Source organism: Procambarus clarkii, chromosome 40, assembly GCF_040958095.1.
Source record: "Procambarus clarkii isolate CNS0578487 chromosome 40, FALCON_Pclarkii_2.0, whole genome shotgun sequence".
Classification (NCBI taxonomy): Eukaryota; Metazoa; Arthropoda; class Malacostraca; order Decapoda; family Cambaridae; genus Procambarus; species Procambarus clarkii.
Genome location: NC_091189.1, coordinates 9,907,951 through 9,932,899, shown reverse-complemented (window position 1 = coordinate 9,932,899; position 24,949 = coordinate 9,907,951). Strand labels below are relative to the sequence as shown.

At 41.6% G+C, this 24,949-nt stretch overlaps 1 pseudogene; it reads right to left on the bottom strand.

Moving 5' to 3' along the window:
- Positions 1-515: 515 nt before the first annotated feature.
- LOC138372935 (palmitoyltransferase ZDHHC3-like) lies at positions 516-21,461 on the bottom strand (annotated as a pseudogene).
- Positions 21,462-24,949: the final 3,488 nt, after the last annotated feature.

Here is a 24,949-nt window from a genome sequence, read left to right as displayed (position 1 = left end):
TTCTCTTCTTACTTGTTTTTTTAAGATATGTACAGTACCTTTAAGTTTTAGATACTAAATCAATATTAAAATTATATGTTTATGCAATGAGAAAGGTCATATAAATTTATGATACCCCATCTACTGTACATCTTAAATAAATTAATTGATAAAAAAACATTTAACTTCTCGATATAAGAATTCTCTAGCATATCAGATATATATAGTACTGATGTAGTGCCTTTTTACAAATCTTGGTGTCATACAAAGTGATTTACTGCTTAATATATAATCCTGTAAAAAAGCTATATGTATAGTGCTCAACATTTATCTATATACCATTGATATAAATCACTCTTAAAGTATATTTATATGTTCTAATTTAAAATTCAAAACTGTATAAAAACTATTAGTCACCTTGTTTTACATCTTTAAGTTGTCAAACTATCTCAGAAAATCTTAAAAGCTTTTTCTTGAGATAAATGCAGAGTAGATAGTTGGGTTAGGCACTAAACTGACTTAAGCATTCAGCATGAATTTTAAAAAGGCATCACATTCGGCAGTGGAATCAATAGCCTTTAGAGAACCATTCATGCTATCAATGACCTTTTCATATCATTGTCAGATTTAAATGTATTTTTTAATATACAATTTATTATAAATTCTCAACTTTAATTAAGGTCTTTAAACAGTCAAGTTATAAGAGGCCTCAGTGTTCGTAGGAGCACTGGTACAGGGAAATATCCACAGTATTGGACGACTGCGACCACACACTTCTCTAAGAAGAGCCATTTTGGGTCGGCGCGCACGATATGGACCTTGGCGCTTTACCTAGGTAAAGAAAATAATTGTACAACTTTTTCACAATTTGATTACTGCAAATGGAATGTTGCATATTTAAGGGACAGATTTTCAACCAGAGAAATGCAGAATACTATATGCAATTGAATTAAATAATATGTTAACTAAATAAAGATATTTAATTTAGAAAGGAATAATTTTTATGGGGTAAGCAATGCTTACCTTGCTTCTGAAGAATATACACCACTGCTAAGCAGGGTAAGCATTCAAACATTGTATACTACAAAGCGTGTGAAGCTGACCCTGTGTGTCCAACGAGATAATAGAGGGGGGCTAAAGATAAGGCTGTCAGGGTCTAGGAAATCTATACAATAACTTGGTATGCTGCAGCATGCAACGTTTTATCAAACATCACAGTGCTACACCATATTGGCCACGTTTGGGGAAACAAATGAACAAATCCACAAGGGCTGTGACGAGGGATCAAACCTACGCTGAGAGGATCCCAGACGCTGCTTTAATCAACTGAGCTATGACATGGTAAAAGAATTGCAACCGGGAAATCATCCTGATTTACCGACGGATCCTGCAGTCTCTCCGAGACATAAACCAGGGTTTTACGCAATTCCCCCATGCACTTGAGCAATGTCAATAGGCTGTTCTACCTCTCCAGCCTATTGACATAGCTCGAGTACATGGGGGAATTGAGTAAAACCCTGGTTTACGTCTCAGAGAGACTGCAGGATCCGTCGGTAAATCAGGATGATTTCCCGGTTGCAATTCTTTTACCATGTCGTAGCTCAGTCGATTAAGGCAGTGTCTGGGATCCTCTCGGACGTAGGTTCCAACCCTTGTCACGGCCCTTGTGGATTTGTTCATTTGATGCATCACGCTATTGTGATTTCTGTGTGTAATTGGGGAAACAAAACAATGATAAAATAATGTTCCAGTATAGATCACCAGAACGGCAGCTTTCTAGGCAGTTTTACTTGATAATGATATTGATCTCAGATCCCCATGCTCCATATGCTTATAGAAGCACACCAAATTCTGGTCCCGGTCTTAAGAAGGTTTGCACAAGTCTGAAGGCCTTATAGTTTGTGGATACTGTATCTCTGTGGATTTAGAGTCAATGCACCGGGAAGTGACTGAGGACCAGCCCAGAAAAGTCTAATGAGAGCCAGATTGTATTTAACCTTATGGTATTTAAATACAATATTGTAGTTCATTCCACCGAATTTGCATTATAGTACATAATCAAGAACTCAAGATAAACTTATATAAAAGAAATAATTGAATTTCACTGCCACATCAAATTACTATTTAATGTTTAGTCTGATAAATTTATGAAGGAGAAATGTTTCTTTTAGTACAGTATTGAGCAGTGGATAAATTTATGAATAAGTATTTATCTGAAGTTACAATATCACTTTCATTTATGATTTCTTCAAAGCCTAAATATATAGATCATAGCAATAACACATTTTTAGGTGTACAATACTATGATTGTAAATTATTAAAATATACCTGTAAAAATGCAACATTAAAAAAACAAAAGAAGACCTATTAAATCATTCCAATAGGGAATGATCTAATAGTTCTTTGATTTAATTCTAATGATTTAATTGGTGAACTAGTTCACCAATGATGTTAAATGTCTATATATGTATATTTCTGCCCGAAACGCTGCGCGTACTAGTGGCTTTACAAGACTGTAATTACCATTTTATGTATCCTCACATTCCCAATGTACCTTCTTGTATATGCATATATAAATAAGTAAATAAATAAATATATAAATTAATCATGCCCAATATAGAATGATTTAATATTTTTTATTTAAAAATATCTGGAATTATGTAGCTGCATAACTACTAACCTGCTCAACAGCTGTCTCATCTGTAAGTATAGCTTGCATCTGGTCCCACATGATGGCAATAACAAACAGACCAAACAAAATACTCTCCATACTCAATATTACAGAATGCAACCTGCAAACATAAAGAACCATTGTAGTACTAAATTGTATCTTATGAATGCTTATATAAAGAACGTAATTATTCATTGATCCATACTAACAGGTTCAGAAAATTTGACTAAACAAGGATATTATTTTTTGGGCTGCAACTGGAAAAAATAAATGGTTAATTGACAACCAATGAAACCGGCAGCAAAGTTCTTCAATTTTATATATAACCTTTATGCTGTAAACATTGTCATTTAAATACTGTACCTACATAACCTGCTGATTTGTGTTAATAAATTCTGTAACTAGTTCACCAATGATGAAACATGTCTATATAAATTAATAATGGATCTCAGTTCCAAAGCCTATGATGCACCTCTGAAACCCTTCCACCACCACCCACAGGATGCAAGAAATGTGTTTGCTTTTATTGTTTATACCAGTACATGTGTTTGTAACATGCAATGTAGATACTTTCCATCTTATACAGATGGAAAGTATATGTCTGTCTTATTTTTTTGTAGTAGTTCAAGTAACATTTGCATTTAACAAAACAAAGGACCCAAGGGTCACACTACAAACAAAATTAGTTATTGCAAAGCTAAAAATTTATGAAGGTATATCAGCAATTTTAGTGTGGGAAAAATAGCTCTTAGCTTGTAGTAGTATTTAGGAGCATCAATGCTAATCTTATCAGACCCTGTTACATGAAAAAAATGGATAATAATCAGTAATAGCAAATACTATAGAAGAAAAAGAACAAGAATTAATCATGAATATGTGTTAAGTGCTCAGTGATTGTTAAACTGAAAATGAACCTGGGTGTAAGAGTTGTAACTCGTTTGCAGTGCAGTTGATTTAGTGATTATAAACAATAAGTGGAAGGCCAACAACTTCAAATGAGGCTTTAGGCATAGAATACTTATATCAGCACATGCTGAGGAGGGACTGACCATACCTAGGAGATACATCACTGATCCATAAGCTAAGGATCAAGCTCATAAAGAGTGATATCATGAGACTTTCACGCAATATTTGCTTAGCTATAAGCATGTCTGTAAATGACACTGTAGTCATTTATAGTACTGTATTACCTGAGCCAAATAGCACAGGTAGGTGCTATTTGGTCTTTGTTTATTACATGTTAAGCCTTGTGCTGTCAAAACAAGACTACTTCACAAACAGTTTAAAGGCTGATGTGACTCTGATAGTTTTATTTACTATACATATTAATACATTACTGGACTGTGTTTTAGTTAAAATGAGGATAAATATAAGTGACATGTTCAAATAACCAATAAAATTCCAGCAACCAGACTCTCCAACCTGGATATACAATACCTACCAACCAAGATTTACCATAAATAAAATGTCCCTGTTCAAATTTAAACTTATTTATCTAACATTATTTCTAATGCCATATTCATTCAGTGAAAATTGTAATGATATAGTTCTCTACATTTATCATAATTATGCATTCTCTAAAAATGTCACATCTCATAATATTAAATTTTGCATTCCATTCTTTAAGATTTAAGAATTATACTTTAGTCACCTCAACAATACTTACAGTCGGCCCTGTTTCACCATCATGTCTTTTGAGCACTCGGGGCATGCCTTAATCCAAGAATAAGCAATAAGGCTCATTGCATATATTGACATGAGACCAACGAACATTAGAAACTGCAAGAAATACTTCTGGTTCCACTCTCCAACACAGTTGTTAATCCTGAAAAAAATATGGTGGCAAGTAAATATAAAATTAACTTTTCCAAGAAATGCCATTCAGTTACTGTACCTCCTAAGTTAAGATTCTCTGTGCTCTCCAAACAAGGATCATTATGATCAGGCAGGTAACATTCTTGGCACCAGCGATGTTGGGTCACTAAATGCACTAAGGAGGGTCAATGAAGATGAGCTCAATTGAGTAAAACCAACAGTCTTACTTAGCCCAAAATGCCCAACATTCCATCTGCTGTGGTGACAGCACTTCCATCTGGTAGCGGCTAGGTTGCTGGGCAGGGAGGTGGCAGGAGGCCTCATTTGGTGGTTACGTTTGATCACAAGGGAGTAAATGGTACAAGTTTTTAACCCTTAAAGTGCGCATCACTTCATATGAAGTGTAAATCGTTTTACCAGTCAACTGCGCTTCACTTCATATGAAGTGTATGGGTACCGCGCACGATTTGAATGGCCCGCGGTGTAGCTGGGGGTCCCATACGCTGCCCAGGGGCTCTAGTAAACAGCGGCCATTTTGAAAAAAAATCCAGCTCACGATCCGATGGCATGGGAGGCCTCAGTTTAGCGAGAGTCACCATGGCGAGCGCACAGTCAAACGCCTCACGGGCACGCACCACTCAGTCCCTCACTCCAGAGCAAATAGCCCACGAATTATTCTCTGAAGGTGAAGAAAGTGTGTTTGACGATTCAGACAACGATGAGGATTATACACAGTTGTCGGGTGAGAGTAGCAGCAGCAGTGAAAGTGAGAATGACCGCCATGCCATGGCGAGGCCTATACGCTCTCCCATGCCTTCTCGCCCATTTTCTACCCCAATTCTACCACGACCTCACTGTTCCTGTGGGTATTTTCTCTTTGAGGGTGACGAGTCAGAGGGAGGTGACTCCTTTTCTGGGTTTAGTGACTGGGCGAGAAATTGTCGCGTCAGCAGCATCTCGCCCGGCCAAGCGCCACCGCATGGCACCACATGAGGGACCAAGACCCTCGTGTTCACGTGCACCCACCTCACGTGCACGTAGCCGCCGTGCTTCTCGCAGACGATATTCAGCTCCTGGTCGCCGGTATGCATCGCTTCCTCGCCGTCTTTCCTCTGCATCTCGCAGGACGCCTGGTATACTTGAGTGGAGTGATGGTGACGATTTTATTCCTAATATTCCTCACTTTGACGATAAAGATGTAGGGATTACAAACCTTTTCCCTAATCAAGGTGAGGACATGGCTGAGATGGAATATTTTACAGCATTCTATGATGAACCACTCATGGAATACATTGTACACCAAACAAACCTGCATGCTGCTTACCTGATTGAGAGGGAAATCACAGAATTTTCACGACTGCAGCGTTGGAAAAATACCACAGTGGCGGAAATGTATGTGTTTTTGGCACTCTGTTTGTTGATGAAGCACTGTCACAAACATGCAATAAATGACTATTGAAGCAAGGACAAGACAATACCAACACCTTTATTCGGGAAATATATGTCACGAGACAGGTTTCAGATACTCCTCAGGTGTCTACATTTTGGAAGTGTTCAGGACAATATAATATACAATATACCGGTTCAGGGAGCCGGTCGGCCGAGCGGACAGCACGCGGGACTTGTGATCTTGTGGTCCTGGGTTCAATCCCAGGCGACGGCGAGAAACAATGGGCAGAGTTTCTTTCACCCTATGCCCCTGTTACCTAGCAGTAAATAGGTACCTGGGTGTTAGTCAGCTGTCACGGGCTGCTTCCTGGGGGTGGAGGCCTGGTCGAGGACTGGGCCGCGGGGACACTAAAAGCCCCGAAATCATCTCAAGATAACCTCAAGATAGGACCAAACACCTGATGATAGACTGTGGCGAGTGAGGCACTACATGAACGATGTTATTGGAAAATTCAGAGATTTTTACGTACCAGCACAGAAGCTGGTGGTTGATGAATCTCTCATACTTTTCAAGGGACGTGTTCCATTCAAACAGTACATTCCCTCAAAACGAAACCGATTTGGCCTGAAATTTTTTGTTCTTTGTGATTGTGAGACAGGATACGTGTTACACATGATTCTGTACTCGGCTAGTGATGTAGACATTCCCGGTAACGACGAACATGGATTCTCGGGGAGTGTAGTGAAGACCATCATGGCTCCGTGGATGAACAAGGGACACATTTTATACACAGATAATTACTATACAAGTCCCTTGCTAGCTCGGTTCTTGCTAGAAAATAGAACCGGATTGGTTGGTACAGTAAAGCCACAACGAAGGGAAATGCCTGTGTTTGACAACGACATTGCAGTTGGTGAGTGTCAGAGAAGGAAAAGTGATAACATTTTGTCAGTTCGGTGGAAAGACAAAAGAGAGGTGAACTTGTTGACAACAATTCATGATGGAACAATGGTGAACAGTGGGAAAGTGAACCATAAAACAAACGCACCACTATATAAGCCAGACTGTGTTTTAGACTATAATATCAACATGCGGTTGATTGATAAATCAGACATGATGATTGGCACTGCAGAGTGTGTGCGGAAGACATGTAGGTGGACGAAAAAAGTGTTCTTCCATCTTGTGGACATGAGCATGCTGAACTGTTTCAACATGTACCTTGTGAGAACTGGACGTAAGCCCACTTTCCGTGACTTTGTATTTGATGCTGCAATACAGTTATTAGGAAAGTTTGCAAAAGATGTCCCAGGTATTCAGCGGCCCATCATAAACCCACTGTTGCAGCATGCTGGTACTCCACGCCTCGCTCACACTGAAGGCTTCCTAGCACACAGACTCATGTATTTGCCACCTGGTGTGAAGCGTGCAATAGCCCAACGTGATTGCTTGGTGTGTAAAACAACGACATGTAGAGACAAGAAACGGAAGCTTGTGCAAACATGGTGTGAAACGTGTGGTATCCCATTATGTGCTGTCGACTGCTTCAATGACTACCACAGTCTAGAAATCTTCTAAGTGTGCTTCAAAGTGTGTATAGCGTGTGCGAGTGTGTAAATATGTAAACATATAAGCAGATAGCGTGTGCGTGTGTGTAAATATATACAAATATAAGCAGAACATACAATATAATAGACTGTAATGACATATTATATTGCCGTAATTGAAAACATTTGTGTGCGCCTGTGTATACTCAAATATGCAACAATTATTGATACAAAATATGTTCAAACAGTATTTGAAACACAATTAGTGAAAAAAATTAGATAAAATGCGCTTAGACATTGTAAATAAATAGCGCGAAAATATATTTGTGGCAACTCTGGCTGTTTGAGGACCGCGCGCAACACCTTCCGGGCGTGTACTGCATGAGCGAACATGCAGATTGTGACGTCATCACCGTGCTTCTCGGCTCTATTGCAACAAAAGTAAGTACAATAGATTTTTTTTTTTATTTTTCCCGTGATCAGTGAACAGAACTTAACAGATTAGCAAAAAAAAAAATTTTTTTTTTTTTTCAAAATGACATGCGCCTGTGCGGATGGCAGGATATTAGACCCCGAGCATGTTAAGGGTTAAAGAATGCACCTGTCAAGTCTTTTGTAGCAGGATTGAACAACAGTAATCTCAAATGACCACTATTGGCACCTTTAACGATCCTGCAAGAACCATTTTAAGAGTTCTATGTGGTGCCAGTGCCAAGAATGTATTCTGCCTGAATGCCATTTTCCTTGTCCAGTGGACTAAGTAGATCTTAGCTTAACCACTGCACTGTTAATCTGGTATTGGCAAAAACGTCATAGTGCAATTGACAAGGACTTTTTTTTTATATATAAATGTTCAGGTAAAGTTAATGTCGAAATGTTTTTAAACTCAACCATTTTCATTTCAAAACTAAAAGTGATGAAAACATTAAAAAACATTAAAATATAGCCTAATTAAAAAATAAATAACACAACTCTCAGTGCCTTAGGGCACTCTGCACAGTACAGTGGTTAAGGGTCAACCAATTGCAATAAATCAGAAAAGAAGCATATTTTATAGTATAACTTCTGTATCTCCATACTACAAAAATAAAATACCAGCATTGGATGTAATGAAACGCCATTTTCTAGGCGAGTCCCATAGGCTTCCCGGAGCTATACCGGGCCGATATGCATGTATTAGACCTTGGTATCAGTCATTTCGATTGGAGTTCTTAGCCTACCGGAGACCACGAGCCAGAAGTTGGCCCCCCCCCTCAGAGAGGCACAAGTAGCAATGGCCTATAGAAATGCCCATGTGGATGGAACATTCTATGTATGCCATCTACCGGGTTAGGGACCCAGAAAGGTAGGCATCCCAAAACAGACTCCACTTGGTGAAAATTGCTACCAAAAACCAAACTATCAAGCAGAACTCCACAATCTGAAGACAAACAAACAAGCATGACGTCACAACTGCCGCCGCCCCACTGTCAGCGCAGCTTCCCCCTCCCTGGGGGGGGGGGAAGGGGAAGCCCCAGACCCCTCGCACCGGCTACCCAACCCCAGTTCAGAGGCTGAATATCAAGACGTGAAAACCGCTGACCGGAGGGAGGGAGGGTTGCTGGGGAGCCTCAGGGACTCACCCAGAAAATATTGTTTCATTACATTCAACACTGGTTTTCTGTGGAGAGCCCCTCCAGCTCTCCAGAGCTACCTAACCACAGAAAAATTAAACCAGGACCCTGTTCGACCTCCAAAATCCCCACGCCTGAATGTTAGCCCAAGACATATTACCAAAAACGTCAGCTAAAGCAGCAAATTGGTGAATGCCATTGGCACAAGGATAGATCGCAGGCTGGCTGGACCAAATAACCCTCTGGACAACCTGGGAGACCATAACCCTGGAACAGGGAAAAAGAGAAACTGGTGTTACGGACCCGAGTCCAGCATCGGAGCACGGAGCAGTGACAACAACGCCATCTGTGAGTCCGCTCCCGAAATCCCCTCCAAATGGACGACGCCATCTAGTGAGGACGGGATATACCAGCCACAGGTGCTGGATTCCCGTCTTAATCAGCTCATAACATAGCCGCTGCTGACTTCTGGTGAGGTGGCGCTTAGACAGCAACGCCATCTATGGAATGAAGAGGTGGACGTTTGTGTCTAAGCCTGTAAGTGAGGTTCCCTAGAGCGTCCCAGTATTAATGACGTGTCTGATTGCAGAGTCGACCTAGGACTGCGTTGGATGATGAATCATCCAACACAGTCCTAGGACTGCGTTGGATGATTCAGACAATGTTGGATGATGCAGACTAGTGTTGGATGATGAATCAGTCTACCCAAGGCAGCCAAGGTCTCTTCACCAGTCTGCTTTGAAGAAGCTGTGAGCCACCCCCGGACGAACTCTGTTGAGAGTGTAATAGCCTGCCTGAGGCGTGGCGGTGTCGGGAATCGCCTTATCCGGGGCTGGCTGGTGGAAGAGACTAGCCACTGTGGTGCTTAGTGAGGAGAGTGATCAGCGGGATCACACGAAGTTCCTGCCTAGGGCTCGCAACCCTAGTATCGGTCGTGGAGTGGCCTACACAGCGGAGCTGATCGGTACCTGCCAGCTACAGGCTGGATTGTGGTTGAAGGCCTCCACGACGAAGCACCCAGTGGGACGGTGATTTGGCTGGCCTGTGGCCAGGGTAGATTCGTCATAGAATCATAGTGGATTCATAGTGGGCCACGGAAGAAGGAACCAGGGCTACCCAGAGTGAGCACCGTCGAGCATCCAGTGTCTTCGGAGGAAGACGAACCTGTACATAATTGTGTAGTTATAACCCCCGCGTGTGACTGTTAATTTATTTATACATGGTGGTGGAAAATATATATATATATAAATTGGAATATTTGTATCCCTCCCCCTTTAGTTTAACTTGCGTTACGGAACACACCCCTTGAAAGCCTCTACTAACTTGGGGCCGGATTCCCAAACTCTACTAACATCAGAGAAGAACCCGGTTGCGTCCCACTAGGGCCGTAACAACTGGGTCAACCCAAAGTGTGTCCCTGGTCACAGAGGCCGAGGCACGCAAATAACGGCAAAAAGCCGCAACTGGACACAACACATAATGCAACCCCAGCCGAACCAACCAAGCATCAACCACCCAAGGACCCCTCCGGAAAGCCACCGTCTTGTTCTTCGCCAGAAAAGAAGGAGACGCTTGCAGCCAAACAAACCTCTAACCAGGACCAAAAGCGCAAAAACCCCTGCGCCGAAGGAGAGCATGAAACTCCCGACCCAACCAAGCCCCCCAGAGACCAATGCGAATAAGAAAAAAGCCTTATCAAAACAATCTCGAACCGAAGGGGCCACCACAAACCTAGGAAAAGAGAGAAACCAGGTGGTGCATGAGCAGGCCGGAGGTGAAACAACATATGAGACAGCTCGTGAAATGGGGCTGAAGTGACATCCACCCCCGAACTCAAGCAGGAGCGGCTCCGCCAGCAGCGCACAATATGAGGAGACAGTATTCGGCATAAGATGACGGTCCTGAAACAACCAATAGAAAAAGGCCAAGACAACCCAATCCGAAACCAAAGACATTCTACGAAGAGAAAAAAATAATGAAAGGACAACCAGGAGACTTCATACTGCTGCCGAGACGAAACTTGCAGGTGGGACACCATCAAAGAAGCCACCAGATCACCCTACAAATGGTGATAAACCCATTCAGAAAGACCAGATACGAAGATTGAAGGTCCAGGGACACCATTCAAGCATCCAGCTCCAAAAGAAGCCGGACCTGGGACAGAGTGGTCATCCGAAAGGAAGGGCAAAAGACCCAGGGGTTCAGACGGGCCAAGTCCAGAATGAACCGCAGATCTGCACAGTCCTGTTTCGGAACTGGAAACAGGCAGGAAACCCACCTGAGGGACGGGGTTGTTTCGACCATGCCCAAGCGCACCCACTCCAGGATGACCTGACAGAGCACAGGGAAAGAGGCCTGCTCTGCGAGCCCCAAACCCCCCCAAGGGGAAGGAGCCACCCAACAAAGGCCAGACCAGGCATGCGCAAACAGAGCGAACTGCTCCCACATCACCCCATCAACGGAGTGAGCCGCAAAAGGGCAGACGCCCCTCACGCGAACCCGAACGATGCGCAGAGCAATCACTGCGCTGACCAGATGCCATTGGTTCTGAAGGAAGTGCCAACTCCAAAGCTGGCACTACTGGCCCACCACGACTGGAGGAGCCCTGAACCCTGGCACAACCCCTCCGGGAATGACCCCAACGATTACCCAGTAGAACCAACAAGTCCGACAAAGGACGACAGCTAGTAGAAGCCACTTACTGTACAGATAGTGCATAACCGCAGAATCCGCAAACAGCAACGGACAAGGAGATGAAAATCTAAGAGCCAGGGCCCATGTGGTTTCCAGAGAATGAACAAGCACAGCCTGCTGGCACACGAGACAGGAAGCAAAGAACAGAGACACCGACTCCTTCAGAATCGGTGCATACAACTTCAACAAGGCAGCCGATGCCCGAACCGCCAAGGCAAGTGCACAGACACATGCACAGTCCCCAGCGCCTCCACATCCTCTGCAAGCCAGTCCATACAGCTCGAGCAGGGAAAAGAAACGCGAAACCGAGGCCAAGTGCCCTCGGGCACACAAATCCTCAGCTACCCGCGATGCCAAAAGGGTGGGAACCTGCACATTGAGCTGCACCTGACCAACATCCTTAGGAAGAACGAGGGCAAACAAGCACGCATTAAGGTGCTCCAACTCACCCCCCAGGTAAACCTGAACCACAGTAGAAGTTCCCACGACTCGAGCGTGCAGGGTCAGACAGAACGAATGCCACGCCCCCAATGAAAAGAAAGGACAGTCTGCTAGCCAGGATGACTTCAGTACCTTGTAACACACCCAACAAGGAAAAGCAGAAACTAGCTCAAACGAGGAAGGGTCCATTATCGAGGTAAAATTTGGGTCACGCAGGAGATATGCCGCAATGGCCTCCCGGACCTCCTTAGGCAGGATATGGGAAGCCGATAACCCCCGGAAGGAAGGGACCAAAGAACCCAAGGGAACCCAAAACCAAACCCGGGGAGGAGCCAAACCCATATCAAATTCGAACAGGGAAGGGGGTAAGAAAACCCCTGCAACAACAAGTCCCACACCGAGTGTACCAACACCCAAGTGGGGTCAAACAGGGCCCAAGCACCCCAAGTCAACTTCCCAGCCCCATGATCCTCCACGCCAGGACCCAGGGCAGAGCCATCCTCCAAATTCTCCAATCAAAAAGAAAAGGCAGAGTCAACCAGAAAACCTGGGAAAATGGGGGCCCCGCTGGTCATACCCCGAAGACCAGGACGGAGGAGCAGGCTCGAATGCCTCTGTCGCCGAATCGGAGGGGGCAGCCCCAGAGACCACCTGAATCTCACCACCATCTACACCCTGTCCTGACTCCAAAACCCTCAGATGTTTGGGAGCTGGCAGCAGGGAATGAAGGGGTGGGGGGCAGCAGGACAAACCAGAGCAGGAAGGGAGGGGGAGCAGGACAGACCACTGGAGGGAAAGGACGAAGGGGCGAGGACGAAACCAAAGTCAAAGTAACTAACGCCCCCCAAGTCTGGGGTCACTATAATCAAAGCGGGGCAGCTGCGGGACATCCGAAAAGGCAACCAACCTAATGTGTTGCAGCAACCGAAACCTTGCATGCAACGCCGATGCTGCCTGCACCCTAGTATCAGTATCAGTGGACTGAGTGAATTGGAGAACCAGCAAGGAACACCACTCGCAGGACTCTGGGTTGAAGGTGTCACTGACCCAACAGGCAGCATGATGAAGGCAAAACCGGTGAATGTTACCCGGAGATAACAGGACTGAGCAACCTTCAAAATCGCACAAAGCGAGATGGAACCCAGGGGACACATCCATTGGACAAATGAGTCCCAATGGGGTTTTCTAAGGCCCTTAGGCTGACTGCTAAGGGAAGCCCAGGCAAGGTACTGCTAACCGGTTGGCCCAACTACCGAGAGATCTGTTAAAAGCTGAACCCCTGTGACATGTACAATCATGGGGACCTAGCAGAGGATCACCAGAATAATAGAGGGTGGACAAGAACCAAGGGGCAGACCCCTTCCCAGGTAACAAACAAAAAGAAAAACCCCCGCAAAAGTACGTCTCCAGGAAAAACAGAACCAGCCTTGTGTAATAGGTGACAAGCTGCACAGTACCTTGTGCCCCTACCAACTACGATACTACCTCCTGCCCATGGTCAAACAGTGGAAATGAAAACCCCAGCTGATCCCAAGGGCAGGCAATCACAGAGCTGCAAAAGGATCCTATGGAGGTAGTGTCCTTAACGACTTGTGGAAGGAAACCCCAAGCTGCAAGGGCAGTACTTACAGGGCACCTAGGGAAGGTGGCCCCTAGGCGCATGCAGCCCCAGTACTCCGTGAATTACTTATTGGCTTGCACACCACCACACAGCAGAACAACATCGGAAAGGTACAGCACTGCTCAGAAACAGGAGCCAGAGTCGAACGACCGCCATGCAACACATCAGCCTCAGAACTGGGGTAGGGTAGGCGGTAAAAGGGGGTCTAGGGCTACCCCCTTCCCCCCTCCTGAGGAGGAAGGAGCTGCACAGACAGTAGTGCGGCAGCGGCGGTTGTGACGTCATGTCTGTTTGCTTGTTTTCAGATTGTGGAGTTCTGCATGATAGTTCGATTTTCAGTAGCAATTTTCACCAGATGGAGTCTGTTTTGGGATGTCTACCTTTCTGGGTGCCTAACATGGTAAATGGCAGACACAGAATGCTTTCAACCACATGGGGGTTTCTATAGACCACTACTCCTCTGAGGGGGCCAGATTCTGACTCATGGTCCCTGGTAGGCTAAGAATCTCAATCGAATTAAGTGATGCCACGGTCTAATATATGCATATCAGCCCGGTATAGCTCCAGGGAGCCGGAGGGGTTCTCCACAGAAAATGCTCATGATTGGAGTTTTCCAAAGTTTTTACCATCAGAAAAACATGAATATTAGCAGTAAATTTTAATTAAAAACTCAAATTGTACCAAGGACAATGATGATCCATTCGACGTATACAACGTTGACAAATACGGCAGTGGTGTGCTCGAGGAGGTCTATACATTTCACATCTAGCACACACAGTCCAGTCATCATTTTTTTCTCCTCCTGAAAATGTAAAAAGTTAATCTAATGATGCTGATTACTGCACAAGGCTTTTTATTACTATCAATGTATTGAAGCACAAATAGTCTCTTCGTATATTTTAGGGCCCACAAGCGGGGACAAAGCAGAGTGAAATGGTGATAGCTAATGGTGGAATTGAGTTTCTTACAGAAGCTTGTTATGTCTATCATGGCCCTATGGTGTCTGAGCACCAAAGCTTGGTGAGGTATTGAAGGGTCTCCACAGAGAAAATACTGTACTCGACTCTCAAACTTAATATTAGTTATTCAGGTTTTACTATACAGTACTGTACTCGAAAACTGTACTGTAGGTTGTCATTTTTTAATAGCAAAATCTATGTTATAAAGTATTTCATTCTTCTAAATATCATGCAACATACTTATGTTAATTTTTTATTCAGAAGGAAAAAACAGTTACCCTTCTTGGGTTAATTTTTGTCCTTCGCTGATACCTCGTTTCCTCTGTGACTGCTTTTTGTCTAAAATCTTCTCTAAACATTTCAACTGTCTGCAAATGTTAGATTTTGAAGGAAAAGAGTATTTGAATATTTGCCATCGAATTTCTAATGCTGAAAGAGTTAGAATACGTGGCAAAAATTAACACTGCTTCAGCAAACATATACAGATACAGTACAGTATCTGAGAAAAAGACAAGATGAAAACAAAAACAAAAATGGGATAGATGGGAAGACAAGATAAAAAACAGACTACAGGTAGCACAAGAGTGGATAGTATTATATAATCCACTATACAGTAATGTAATTATCAAACGGCACCAACCCTGGGGGACTATGTAGCACCATAATCTACTGTACACCATGCATTATTTTTATTTATAAAGTGTTTTCATAACAAATAGTAAAAGGTAATTCCTTTACAGCTAAGTGAAGCAAAGAACTCCACATATCACACAGTTAATGTTAATACTTTTGTTCTGATAGCCTCCAAAATGGCTCCAATAAATATATTTACTGTACAGTACTGTATTTCAAAGTCATACATTCCTCATAACATTGTAATAGTCATTCGCACAGTTCTGCATTAATCAACACTTGTGCAACATTTTATTGTATAGTATTCTGAAATTCAGAACCAATGGAGCATTCATATAAAATTAGCAAAATCTTAATTACAATCTAAATAAAATTAGTAGTAAAGAAAAAACGAGTAAAAAAACTGCTAAATTTTTCTCTATGAGGATATGTAACAAGCATACTACAGTATTATTATATACCGTACTATTAACCTTACAGGCACATAATAAAGTATATCAAAGAAATAACATTAAAAATTAGTAACTATTGCAAGGATTTTTTTTATTCATTCAATAATTAAAACAAAATGTAAATAAACATGTAGTGAAATTAAAATTGTTATTCAGTCACCTGAATGCATGTCTGAGAAATCCAGTCGAATCTGGGGTAGAGGTACAATCCCTGGATCACTGAAGACTGCTCGCACATGTGCCATTAGAGTCAAGAAGACAAGGATGTTGAAAAGAAGGACATGTAGTGCTCCCCATAAGCTGCAAGATTAAAAACAAGAAAAAATCAGTTACTGAATAATTTTCAATATATGCCTTAATAATTCCTTTCATATACGTTTCTTTTAACAGTATTAAGAACAATAATCAAGTTACCAAAATTCATTGTAAGAAAACTAATAATTATCTAAGAACTTATTTGCAACAATGTTTTATTCCTCTATGGAACATCTTGAGGTAAAGAATGAATACATAAGGTAAAACATTGGGCTATATACCAATGAGAAAGGATTGAGAGAGTGGGGAGGTGAAGGGGCCACTTAAACATTGGGCCAGAATTTAAGTAACACTCTGGAACTCTCAGTGGGCAGGGAGATCTCAGTAGTGATGTTCTCGTTATCCAGTGATGTGCAATGAGATCTGGGTTTGAATATCAGCAGGGAAGCGACGTCATTATTTTGCATATTTAAAGGAGGTCTTTTTTTTTCTTGCATTAGTATAGCTTCCAGGATATACAATCTTCTTTGATTGGTAGTAGATTCCAGGATTTTTTTTATTATTTTCTAGCATGTTTCTAGTAAGTGTCATCTCTTGTTCACTTTGCAAATGGTTTTTGGGTTTTAGAAGTCACTGGTCTACAATTGATCAGTTGGTTCATTTAGAGAATACCATTCAATGTGGGTGCCAGCCTTTAGATGAAAAGTCAATATACTTGTACTCGAAAGCTTTGTAGTTGTCATACCAATATAAGCTGATCAAAGGTGACATCCTTCATTGGGGCATGTAAACTGGTATGCCACATGAAGGATGTCACCTTTATCAGCCTATATTGACCCGAGCCCAACAAAGTTTTTGAGAAGATTGACTTGCCATCTAAAGGCTGGTGCCTACATTGAATAGTATGCTCTAAATGAACCAACTGATCAATCATAGGCCGATGACATCTAAAACTGGCTTGATTTGATATAGAGAAAACCTGTTATTCACTTATAAGTACCGGTATAAATGACGGAACACCATTTTCTCGAATATATATCTTATCAATGGAAAACAGCAGCGAAATAATTCTGTAAGATGATGGACTCAAAAGATCCTTGCCATTTTGCAAATGGCAATATTACAGTATGATTTACCGAGCTTCGAATGAAGCCACCAACCCAAATGTCATTACAAGTAATAAGCAGATAGCATTTGTAATGTAACAGCAAAGCAATGAGGAACTTTTAAGATTTGATGACATACAATGTCACCTTATTCCCAAGAGCCATGTGTAGAGCTGGATCAGGTTCTTGCATCAACTTGTCCTCTTAAAAAGAACGTCGCTTTTGGCCGTTTGCCCGTATGGCCGAAAGTGGACGTAATTTGAAAATTAAAAAAAATAAAATAAATTTGGGATTTTTTTTTCAACAACAGTAAGTTAAGGGTCCTCTGATAGGTTAGGTGGGCAGGAAATTCTCATAAAATTTCAAAACGTTATGAAAAGCGTTAATTGAAAGTTTCCTCTTCTAACCTTACCGAGTGAGCCGGACGACTCAAACAGAAAACGGGACAGTACGTCACTTTTGTGAGTCAATTTCATTTCAAATTACATCCAAATTTGGCCATAGTGCGCATACGAGCCAAAAGTGACGTTATTTTTAAGAGGACGGGTTGCTTGCATAGTGAGAACCTGATCGAGTTCCTGCATAGTGAAGGAAACATTATAAGGACAGTTCCTTAGGGAATTGGTCTTTGTCATGTGGATTTCACACCCAAGTGCCTCCTTGTCAGGGAGGATGACTTTATTACCAAGTATAAAAGACATAAACGGCAGCTAGCACATTAGCTTTCTTTTTAGGCATCAGTGGTACACCTGTCAGACCTGACAGTGGAAAAGTGTCAAGTAGAGAGTGCCCTTTCACACCATGGAAAACTTTCCACACAAAAGAAAGCAGAGTTTGAGCAATAAGCTGAGAGCAGAAATTATGCCAATATGATCTCCTGGTAGACTGTACGATTCTCGTGTATCCTAAAGCAGCCTTAATATAGGGACACAAGAGCAATGCTGTAATGGCAATGAAGTACTGGTTTGGCCTACTGCCTCCTTGCTATTGCCAAGGAACAAGCTTGGGTCTATCACGGAGCAGAATATTTCAATGAGTACACCCTCTTGGTGCACCTTACCTTGAGGTGCTACCGGGGCTTAGCGTCCCCACGGCCCGGTCGTCGACCAGGCCTCCTAGTTGCTGGACTGATCAACAAGGCTGTTGGACACAGCTGCTCGCAGCCTGGTTGATCAGGTATCCTGTGGAGGTGCTTATCCAGTTCTCTCTTGAACACTGTGAGGGGTCTGCCAGTTATGCCCCTTATGTATAATGGAAGCGTGTTGAACAGTCTCGGGCCTCTGATGTTGATAGAGTTCTCTCTCAGAGTACCTGTTGCACCTCTGCTGTTCAACAGGGGTATTCTGCACATCCTGCCATGTCTTCTGGTCTCATGTGATGTTATTTCTGTGTGCAGATTTGGGACCAGCCCCTCAATTATTTTCCACGTATAGATTATTATGTGTGTCTCCTGCCTGCGCTCAAGGGAATACAGATTTAGGCTCTTTAGTCGGTCCGAGTAGTTTAGATGTTTTACTGAGTGGATTCTAGCAGTAAAGAATCTCTGCACGCTCTCCAGATCAGCAAATTCTCCAGCTTTGAAAGGGGCTGTCATTGTGCAGCAGTACTCCACTCTAGAGAGCACAAGCGTTTTGAAAAGTATCATCATCGGTACAGCATCTCTAGTGTGAAAAGTTCTTGTTATCCAACCTGTCATTTTTCTTGCAGTTGTGACGGCTACTTTATTGTGTTCTTTAAAGACAAGGTCAGTAGTAAATGGACAATGGTGAAACCAACTGCTGTCAGGGCAAAAAGGAAAGAGGTAAAGCTAGCCACTATCCCAACACTGGAGGAGGGAACATAGGAACACCAATGAGAAAACAAAGGCCAACTTGATACCAAGTTGGCCACAGCTGATCTTCTAAGAGCCACCTACACAAAATGCTATTGAGTGCCACACAGGATTGCACATACACTACTAATTATAATTATAGGGAAACCTCTTGCAAACTAGCTTGCCACAATACTTATTCTTTATTGTGGTGAACTGGAAGACACCAATGTAGTGATACACTGTGCTTGTTTACTGTGGTGAATTGTATAAGATGAATACCAAGTATTTACCAACAACTGGATAAGCTTTACATACATCGTGTTAGATATTTACTAACTGTCCAGATGATATGGTACTCCGCTGTCACCAAATAAATTATAGTATACAGATATTAGACATATCAAATTTAAATGGACGTACAGTACAGCATAAAGACATTATATTTTGTTAGCTCAATTTGTAAGCTGTTAAGGATGGTTTGTGTGAAATTTCAGTTTGAAAACTCCAACACAGTAAAATAATACACTTATTCTCTTGAATCAGAAAATTATATACAGAATAATGTGTATGCTGTGACTATTTTAATAATGGCTATGGATATGCAGTGTTATGTTTCAGTATTTTCCACGACATTTGTATTATATGATACCTGTATGACGATATCCAAAAATGACATTCATTAGATTTGATTAGTTAGGTTAAACAGTGCTATTGCTCTATACCTCACTGAAATATCTATATATCAGGCTATATCAGAATAAGTGGTGCTTTTTCAGAAGCACAACAAGCTAAAATTTTAACAAAGCTGATATTAATGAAATCTTACAAGAAACATTTTATTATTAGAAAGAAACATTAGGTCAAGAAACATTTTTAAAATATCAAACTATATCAGATAAGTTAAACACATTGAATACATTAAAAGGGGCTTATTTCAATAAATACCAGTATAAACAATATTTGACTGATCTGGATTCTCCAAACACTTAGAATATGGTAAAGAAAGATCTTTTTTGTGAATATCCCAAAACTTTCCCACAGAATAAACCTTTCATGAACACCCAAAAACAGATTGAAATACAGTACATAAAAAATGCATAAAATAGTAATTAAATTAATTAAAAATAAAGCACCTGTTTAATGAAAAGTCTCACTTTAAGATGAGTCATAGACAATTATTTGATAATAATAAGGCTTTAATGTAATTCAAATATTACTAGAATAATGATTATTTACTGATTGAGGATGCAGGCTCATGGGGGAGGATTCAGTATTCAGAATCCCCTGAATATTGAACCCTACCTATTCTATGTATTGTAGATATGTTGGATCCAGGCCTTGGGGTAAAGTTAATATGATACCGTCCCATTGGTGCTGTGCTATTTAGTTAATTGTTTTTGTTGTTGTTAGTTGATATCAGGGGACCTGTGAAATTAGCTGTATGCACCCAATTGGTCCAGCTCCTAGTATGATACAAAATAGGAGTGTATCTCCAAATGAAAGCAAAGCCAAATGGAAAAAACAAAAATTGCCTAGCAGAGCAGCACACTAAGCGACACTTGGTGACACCCGAATACCCATAGCAGGGCAGGAACTGGCCACCCATTCTGCACATAGGATAGCTACCTTGGAATGGAGCAAAAGCCAGGTACCCCTCCATATCTAGAGGGAACACTGGAAACGCCAAGGCCAGCTGATCCTCAGCACCTCTTGGCCAAGCCAATTCACGACCCCACTCGATGCCCGAAGAGCAAGCCAGGAAAACACAAGACAATTCATTAGCACTCATTGACCCCATGGTGACGTATGTGCCAGGCAATGCAATCACTCTGGTAGTTGAATAAAGTGCCTTATGGCACAATGAAGTCCAAGAGGCAGCAAATGCAACACATTTTCTGATAATCCCGAGGCAGAGCAGAGGTACAGCATCAAAATTTAACTGGCAATCCCTTAGTTAATTATTCTGGCAATATTTCAGTTACTCCTGAGAAATTGCTGCACTTTTTCAAGAATGTTTGCCTCTCTAGGATGCATAGAGAGCCTTTCCTCATACTACTAATTATAGGCTGGAGAATTTCTGAAAATATCAATCTAATAAAAAGTAACTGCATATTTTACGATGGATAAAATACCTCAAAATTAATATATATGTATATATATAACATTAAAAATGAATTTATAAAATATAAACCTCCTTATTATGATGACGAATACATACATAACTTAGATTTTCCCTTCTCGCAGATGAAGGCCAGCTTTTTACCTACAAGTATGGGCTTGTCCCAATGGTTTTGGCCGCACAACGAGACCCAGTGATGTTAACCTACCTGTTAGACATAGTCTGCAACACAATCCAGTTGATGACAACATAATCTGCGTAAAATATTGCGGCATAGGTAAGAATTAAGCAAGTTATGCCACAAGGGTCTCCTCTGAACACGGGCATGTTGACATCTTTCTTGACATGTCGATGACAGGGACCTCTAATGTAAATATCAACACACCATAACAATTAACAAAACAGGTAATATAACAAATATGTGAAGTTGTTTTCAAAACAATACAAAGTTAAAAATTATTAATTGCGTGATATGAATGTCTTTGAAATATTTAGGTGTAGATAAAATGGTAAAAAAGAGATGAGATGAAAGTTCCCCCTTAGTCCCCCACCCACGGATGTGGGTTGAGTCACTCAAGGCGACATACGGTTCTTCACTCATTCCTTTCCCACACGTCACTACCTTGATGTGTTGCCGAGGATCAACGTCCTCGTGAATGGGTCTCTGACTAGGCCTCCTGGTTGGTGGTCTGGTTAACCAGGCTGTTAGACACCTCTGCTCGTAGTCGCTCTCATGAGTTTTGCCTGAATTTACCTGAGGACCACCATCTCTCTAGTGGTCTCCACGAGGGCTGCAAGATGACGGCTTGCTAAAGATCACCACCCCCATTTGTCCTGATAATTTTATCGAGCTGGATTTTGAAAATCGCCAGTTTTTTTGGCATTTACGGCTTCGGCGGGTAAGTGGTACCGACGATTAATAACTATGGGTGAAAAAACATCTGTAAAAACATCTTAATCAATCATTGCTACTTGTCCGTGTTGCATCTCACCTTTTGAAGACGTGGTAACAACCTAGATACAACCCCCTAGTGGACAGCGTTCGGGGTACGTAGTCTTAAGGGTCCGGGTTTGATCCCCGGCGGAGGCGGAAACAAATTGGCAGAGTTTCTATCACCCTGATGCACCTGTTAACCTAGCAGTAAATAGGTACCTGGGAGTTAGACAGCTGCTACGGGCTTCTTCCTGGGTGTGTGTGTGTGTGTGTGTGTGTGTGTGTGTGTGTGTGTGTGTGTGTGTGTGTGTGTGTATGTGTGTGTGTGTGTGTGTGTGTGTGTGTGTGTGTGTGTGTGTGTGTGAAAATTAGGATTAAGGACTTGCCCGAAGCACTATGCGTGCTAGTGGCTGTACAAGAATGTAAGAACTCTTGAATATATATATATATATATATATATATATATATATATATATATATATATATATATATATATATATATATATATATATATATATATGTATGTATATATATAAACAAGCCTGAATGGTCCCCAGGCATATATCCAACTCAAGACTCCACACCCCAGAAGTGACTAGAACCCATAGAGCCAGAGCACTATGCAGCTGGTGTACAGGAGACCTTAACCACTCGACCATCAGTGACCATGCAAAAGATGATGGTAGTCGAGACTATTTACCCATCATCCTGACGGCACTTTGATGGTAATCTTGGGCAGTTATTTTATCAAATCACCTCACTTTGTGGGGCCACGTGAGCAACACATGTGAACAAGCCTGAAATGGTCCCCAAGCATATATGCAACTGAAAACTCCACACCCCAAAAGTGGACATGCATGTGAGTGGGATTGGGTGATTAGAAATAGGAGCCGACTCGTATGGGCTAGTAGGCCATCTGCAGTTACTTTTGTTCTTATGTTTCCTCATGAATACCGAGAGTAGAGATCGGCTATATTTATGCCCCCCCCCCCCTCCCCCACACAGCTTATGTTTAATTAAGGGAGGATGTTGAAAACATTTGGGTCCTTAATTTTTATAGACTTGTCTTTCAGCATATCAATTGCACCTTTGCTTAAAAATTGAATAGCATTAAACGATACATTAGAGTCCCCTAATTAATTACTTCCGTGTGTAGATTTGGAGTTAGTCAGTCTAATATTTTCTAAATGTAAATCTCGCTGGCGCTCGATCCAGGGAATATAGTTTGAGAGATTTTCAGTAGTCCCAATAATTTAGGATTTTATTGAATGAATTCGGACAAGTAAAGGGTCTCTGCATCAGCAACTTCAGTTTTGAATATGTTTGTTAGTGTGCAACAATATTCCATCATAGTGTATTAAAAAGTACCATCATTAGTTTGACATCTGCTTGAAGGGTTCTTGTTATCCGGCCTATCTGGGTTTTTTTTCCCAGTTACATAGTTATAATAGTGAAAGTGAGATTAAGTGACACGATCCACCTTTAATTAAAGTTCTTCCCTATTTGGTTTATACGACTTTATCAATTCTTTGAAATCTATGGTTGGAGGGGTTTGTTTAAGTTAAACGTGTTAGATGACAGAGGTATGGAAATGGATTTGGGTAAGGGAGGGATAGAAAAAGTTAGGGGGTGAAAGGAACAGGATGGATGCTGACCTCAGCATAATATTCTTCTAGGTGAACTACACAAATAGCTTGACTCTTAACAAGAAAATAGACGATTAAACTACTCCTGCCTTCACATAAACACTGATATTAATGCAGTGTTAATTTCCAACATAGGAAACCAATACAATAATATTTGACTAACAGGGAGACATAAATAAATGACATCAAAATGAGGAGTGAGCTAAGTAGGGAACAGTGATCACACGGAAATTAGATTTAAAGTAAAATTAATAGATATGCAAGACAGGGGAGTAGTAATATATGTTAGGGGAATTTTAAAGTGTAAAAGTAAAGAGGGGATCAAAAGTGAGCCACATACAGAAACTATATTTGGTTGGAATTTAAAATAAATAATAATAATCTAATAATAAGCGTTAAACTTCGACAAATGGAAGCATAGCATCTATGGGATGAAATATCTAAAGCATTATATGCAGACGAGGAGTCACAATAACGTGGCTGAAATATGTTGACCAAACCACACACTAAAAAGTGAAGGAACGATGACGTTTCGGTCCGTCCTGGACCGAATCGACTTGAGAATGGTCCAGGACGGACCGAAACGTCGTCGTCCCTTCACTTTCTAGTGTGTGGTTTGGTCAACATCTAAAGCATCTATCCCAAACAGTGTTTGTGTTGGGGACGATTTCTTCCTTAAACAACATATTAAGGAGCCAACATAGGAAAACACTAAAATAATATTTGACTAACAGGGATATATAAATAAATGACATCAAAATGAGGAGTGAGCTAAGTAAGGAACAGTGATCACACGGAAATTAGATTTAAAGTAAAATTAATAGATATGCAAGATAAAATTCTGCTAAGGTGCTAGATTTCTAAAAAGCTGATTTTGACAGGTTAAGGCATAGTTTCTAAGTCGAACTCTTACTCTTTGTGCTGCATTCTTATCTGATACTGTATACCAAACACGTACCCTCCCGGTTCACCTCTCGGCATACGTGGATGACTTAACATTGTATTATTCAGACAATAACCGACCAGCCTTAAAGCCCTCACTGGCACCACCTGGGTACCATTAAACACTGCACCATTTTAATACGACATTTGAAGCCAACTTGATTATTGTTGCCAGTCATATGCATGCGCAGCGACTGCTAAACTTCAGAGCCTTGAGGTAATACAAAATGTCATGCGAATTATATGTGGCGCACGTAGTCCTTAGCACTGGAATAAGTGGAGGAACTTCCGGAATAACAGAACACCAGAAAGCAGAGAGAGA